The 6,016-nt window shown below is 37.2% G+C and overlaps 1 pseudogene; it reads right to left on the bottom strand.

Moving 5' to 3' along the window:
* Positions 1 to 757: 757 nt before the first annotated feature.
* LOC125998863 (cAMP-regulated phosphoprotein 19-like) lies at positions 758 to 1,045 on the bottom strand (annotated as a pseudogene).
* Between the last annotated feature and the right edge of the window lie 4,971 nt (positions 1,046 to 6,016).

Here is a 6,016-nt window from a genome sequence, read left to right as displayed (position 1 = left end):
CCATATGGTCTCCCGTGCCTGCCAGGAGCTATTTCTGAGCAGACAGCCAGGAGTAACCCCTGAGTAACGCTGGGTGTGGCCCAAAAAACAAACAAACAAAAAAAGTAGAAATCCAAAACATTACAACTAGGGCCAGAGTGGTGGCATGGAGCTGTAAGGCATCTGCCTTGCCAGTGCTATCCTTAGACGAACCACGGTTCCATTCCCCAGTGTCCCATATGGTCTCCCAAGCCAGGAGCTATTTCTGAGCACATAGCCAGGAGCATCACCAGGTCTGGCTGAAAAAAAACCCACATTACAACTCTAAAACTTGTTTGTTATTTGTTAGAACCATTCCTACACTATGAGTTAGGGAATATATACAATTATTTTCAAGTAGATAGCTTTATGTGCTAACATACTCTTTTCCATCAGTGCACTGTTAAACTGATCAAAATTGACATTTATATTCCCTTACAATAGCAGCACACATAGTAACACTTCCCATGGAGCCGATCTCAAATGATTTAGTGAATAAAAGGAAATAAAAATAGAAGTAACATCAGAAACATTAGCGGAGCCAGAGCAGTGGCACAAGTGGTAAGGCCTTGCCCCTGCTAGCCTAGGACAGCGGTTCAATCCCCAGCCTCCCATATGGTCTCCCAAGCCAGTAGCAATTTCTGTGATCATAGCCAGGAGTAACCCTTGAGTGTCACTGGGTGTTCCCCCCAAAACAAAACAAAACAATAAAGAAACTATAGGAATAGATTCCTGCAGATCAGCCAGCCAGCTTGCTAGCAACAAGAGATGGTTTCCATTTAGGAAGGTCCTGTGGAGTGGGAATGTGGTCACCAGTGACCTCTGCTTTATCTGGGCTGCAGCAAGAAGTTGCTGTTCTTCATTTTTTGTCTTAGTCATGTTATAGTTCCCAGAATTAAAATATTTTTGCCCTTTCTGCAATCATTTTCTTAAAAGAAATTGAGCCTTGAGACTTTTGTCCCAGATGAGCATATCTTGCTTTTAATTTTGCTTCTTTAACTTTCCCTGAACTAGTCATTTTATCATTTTTATTTAGTGGTCATCACCAATGAACTTCAGCAACAAAGAGGGAAAAATCATAATGAAGTTTTTGGTCACCTTTCATGTTCTAAATTGCAAGTCATTCACTGGATCATGAAACAACACAATAATTGTCCCAGTGATTTATTGATAGGCCACAACACTGGACTAAGGGCCATTTCTACCAGACTAAGGGAGAAATGGGATTTCCCAATGTCATTCATTTGTTTCCTCTCCCCACAGAGCCCCACTGATATTTTCATCTTCAGAATCCCCTTATCCTAACCCCTTTTAAGCCAGTTACTAATAAATGTGCCACATTTTATTCCTAGTTTCTTCAGACTGTCTTCCAGCACTTTTTTCCTTGGTTCTCACTTATTTTTCCCATCTCCACAATTCTTGCTTTCCTCCTGGGTGCAGAAATTGAGATACTTCAATTGTTTACCAACTGTCCTGGGAGAGATATTTTCTCGAGTTTTATGATTTTTTGTTTAAACACCGTGGTTACAAGGTTGTTCATACTACTGTTCATTACTTCAGATAAAGTTGTTCATGACTGAGTCAGTCATATGATATACAACAACTTTCACCAGTGTGCATTTTCCACCACCAATATCAACAGTTTCCCTTTCATCCTCCCTTTCTGTCACTCCCACCCAACTTCCCCCACCTGTTTCTGGAGCAAGTATTTTATTTCACTTGAAAAAGACAAGTATTATCATGTCAGGATCAATTACCTTACTATTCAGCTAAATAGTCCTTTTGTCTACTTTTATTCTATTAATTCTGCTGTTGAAAAGGGAAATGACTCATTAAATCATTGGACCCACATGCCCAAGTGTAGGTTTATTGTAGCTTCCTCTGTGTGAACATGTGGCCTTTGCTCTTGCTCACTGGTATTCTCTTCCAATCCAATGTCTTTAGGGTTTTCAAACACATCTATTCACTCCCATTGAGTCTTCTTCCTTCACACACTAAGTCTCACAAGTACATCAATGTCAAGTATACCATGTCACTAATGTCAAATACACATATTCATACTTCCCACAGGACTCAAACATTTTATGCATTCATAATCATAATATTCAACAATTACCATCTGCTGTTCACATACAGTGGGAAACATTATTTGCTAAGAATTTTGCCTTTATTTGCTTATTTAATGATACCTGCATCCCTATGAATTTGACATTTCCCGTCCCATTTTTCTTCATGGATCAGAAAATTGAGACTGTTAAATTCAGAACCAAGGTTTCAAACTTTTGGGACCAATAGAAAATGTGGAGCTGGAATTAAAATGTTTATTGATCTGACTTTAGAGCTTCAATATTAATTTCAAAATTATTACACACCCCCATCTCTAGATACCACATAGTACACAAAATTAACACATCCAAACACATGTTGTACACATATTATATGCAAGACTTCATAACTAAAGTATATATACAGTAAATCACATACACCCAAAACTCTCATTCATGAAAAATACACACCAACTCAATTCAGTAACTTGCTAAATACCAATATAATGTCTACTGTGTTCACACAATTGCATGATTATCTCTGCCTAACATAAGGCACTTGCCTAATCCAAGAGAAGAAAAAGAAAATTAGCTTAGCTTATCTTGGGTACCTAATATGTGCCACGCCTTATTTAAAGTAAGTCTCTCATCAAAGAATATAAGCCTAAATCTATATGTACCTCTGAATACTAACATCTACTTGTTATAGCTAGAAACAGTCCTGGGTCTTCTACTCTTGAGGCCATGTGTCCTTGAAAAAAACAGGAGTAGGAATACTATTTTAAAGAGGAGAGTAATCAGTTCTGGAAGTTGTTGGACCCACTAAAATAATGTCAGACTATCAGATAGCTCTGATTTTCTGTAAGACAGTTCTGGTAGCCTCCTTTATTAACCCTAACAATTATTTATACTTGTTAACTGGGGCCATTTTTTTTGAGAAATGGTGAGTCACACCAGACACCATAAGCTGTGGTTCAGAAACTAACTTTTTCAGACCCAAGAACACATTTTGAAAATCTGTAAGCTTTGCCAACTTATATTACCACTTTTTCTCTAACTTACTTTCATTTAGCTCCCTTTTTAAGGGAAAAGGAAAGAAAATTAAAATTAAGCAGTTTGGAAGAATTAAGGGTAAATCAGAAGAACATAATTACACCATAGATGTACAGAAGACTAAACTGAAGGAAATCTAAATGGCCACAAACCAGCCCATTATATGAACAAGAGCAAAACCAGCAAGCAGATAAGTGTCCTGTGTGTGAGACAAAAATAGCAATTATGCATGAAGGCTGTCACCACAGCCTAACTTGCCAGAGTGCTTTATCCAAGGATTAAAGACCAGAGAATGGTTTCGAGGAGCTGAATGGTGGGAAGAAATTGGTTTCTCCCAACTGACCTGGTATAGTCTCTATTAACAGAGGCAGAAATGTGCTTGGGCTGTAGTTCCTTGGCCTGGGAACTAAATTAGACCCGTCTATGTCTTCTAGTAAAAATCCTAGCCCCAAGATACACAACATGTGAGATATTTTATTAATGTTATGTACTAGATTTAAGAATTGGGCATCAAACTGAGTTTTAAGCTCCATTATGTATTGTCCTAGTGTGTAACTTTAGAGAAGCCAATTTACTTCTCTGAACTTATACTTCTTTACTTATTATGAATATTCTTTGGAAAAAATAAATAAAATAATAGCTAAGAGTCACTGAGCAATTCTTGTCTGAATAAACACAGTGACTCCCAGATATTTTGTGTGAAATAAAACAGAATGTATATTTTCTAGTGCAATGAATCAACTGTGCTATTAAAGTATATTAGCAACAATTTCTGATGGGTAAGAAAATGAAACTGGTTTTATTCAATAAAAATTCTTTACAAAAATAAGCAATGAGCCAGATGTGAACATGTTGTAGCTTATATTTATGATCACATATAATCTTTAAACAATCCTAGAAATTTGAAACTAATATTTTCCTATTTAATAGATGAAATAGTTGAGAGAAAATTAGGTAACCACCTTGCCAATTTTTCTGTTTGTTTTGTTCTTGGACAACACCCAGAGACTCAGAAGTTACTCCTGGCAGGCTCTGGAGACCATGTGGGATCATGGGGATTGAACCTGGGTTGGCCATGTGCAAGGCAAATACCCTAGGCATTGTGCTATCACTCCAGGTGCCAAACTGCCAATTTTATTTTTTTTAAGTGGCAACACTAGTATTTAACTGAAGAATTTTGGTTTTATTTTATTTATTTTATTGAAACCATTGTCATCAAAAAGTCCTTCATAGTTGTATTTTAGACATACAATGAATCAGAATGAATCTCACACTAGTCTCGATATCTGTCCCCCAATATTCCCAGAATGCATTCTATACCACCACAATTTGCCCCCTCACCTGCCAGTAAATCAGGTTCATTTAAATTTAGATTATTGTAGTTAGAGTTTGTTGATTCTACTGTTGTTGACTTTGGCTTGAATATATTTAGTCCTGTTCTTTTTTATCTCCACCAATGGACCTGAGACAACTTGGCCTCTGAATTTTCCCCCTTCATAATTTTATAGTAAAATGCATCAGTATGACAGAAAACAAAGTAATTTATGTCTCAAGATTATATGAAAAGGCAGGGGCCCCTATCTAAAAAGTATAAAAGGGATGGCAATGTGTTTGACATAGACGCAACAAAAGATGGGAAAAGCAGAAATGAAAAACCTTTGGACTAAAATAAGGATGTCCCTATCCATAAAGCATCCTATAGTCCAAGGAAAAGTTTTGCTCAATTCCATTTGTCGCAGTCAAGCTTCTGAAATTAGAGGGTTTGATTTTTGCACCAGTCTCATGTTTAAGTCAGGGTATCATGGAGTATCTTCTGGTTTCATCTCACTGTTAGGTGGTAAGGCAGGGAAACCGGCCCTGAATGCAAGTTGTTGCTGTTTCCAAGTAATCTGGTGTTGTATTTACCCTTCCTAGAGCAAATTGGCACCAGGACTTTATTGTGGCCTTTCCCAGGAGAATTTTGATTTTTTGTGCTGGTTCAGAAAACCATGCCAGTTCCAAAAATTGTATCCAAAGTTCAGTAGTGAATGGCCAATGTCCAATTGATTGAAGCCTAAATCAAGTCACTGTGACATAAATTCAGGGTGAAAAACTCTGTGCAATATAAAATTTAGGATTTTTTGTTTCTATTAGATAAGAACCTTTTTCTATAAATAACATTTCCCCCATTTTAATGTGTCTATGAAAAAATGAAACAATGCCACATGATATTACAGGTTCATATGGGAGCAAAAATAGCAAGCTAAGCAATCCCTATAACATGAACTCAGCACCCAAGAGAAATTTATCTTCTAAAATTTCTTACTAAACAAAACCAAGAAAGGGGTGGGGAAAATACATCTACATAAGTAAATCCACAATAGTAAGTATACCTATTAAGGAAATACACCTAAAAGTAAGGAAATACACATACCTTCTTCGAATCTTTTGAAATACTCCGGGAGGGGGATAAAATTCAGAGCATGTTTAGCCAATGATGTGGTCTTTTAGCATCTGATAAAAGGCACACAGCAGTCATAGATTAGATTATGTTCTCAAGCTGAGTGTCTCTTAAAAGCTGAATCCAGTAGTGAGCAACAGTCCACAGTAAAGGGAGATGGGAGGTAATGAGCCATAGAGAGCAAATCTTCAGCAGTGACAGTGGAAACTTCTTCCTGGGCTGAGTAAAGGTGGGCTGAGAGGATGTCCTTTTGCTTTAGGAGCCGACTGGGTCTTGAGCATTCAGGTTCCTTTCCTGAAAGCAAATAGAAAACATGGACATTGTGATATAATAGAAAACTAGCTTGAGTTAAAAATCATTTCAAAATATACTCACTGTAAAAGCACTGTAGAAAGAGTCTGTGGCATGAAGTTGCCTATCCCAATAGTATCTGTGGAATAAACTTATATTAGCAGGCATA

Source organism: Suncus etruscus, chromosome X (assembly GCF_024139225.1).
Source record: "Suncus etruscus isolate mSunEtr1 chromosome X, mSunEtr1.pri.cur, whole genome shotgun sequence".
NCBI lineage: Eukaryota > Metazoa > Chordata > Mammalia > Eulipotyphla > Soricidae > Suncus > Suncus etruscus.
The sequence above is the reverse complement of the archived record's forward strand: the minus strand, read 5'-3'. Positions and strand labels throughout refer to the sequence as shown.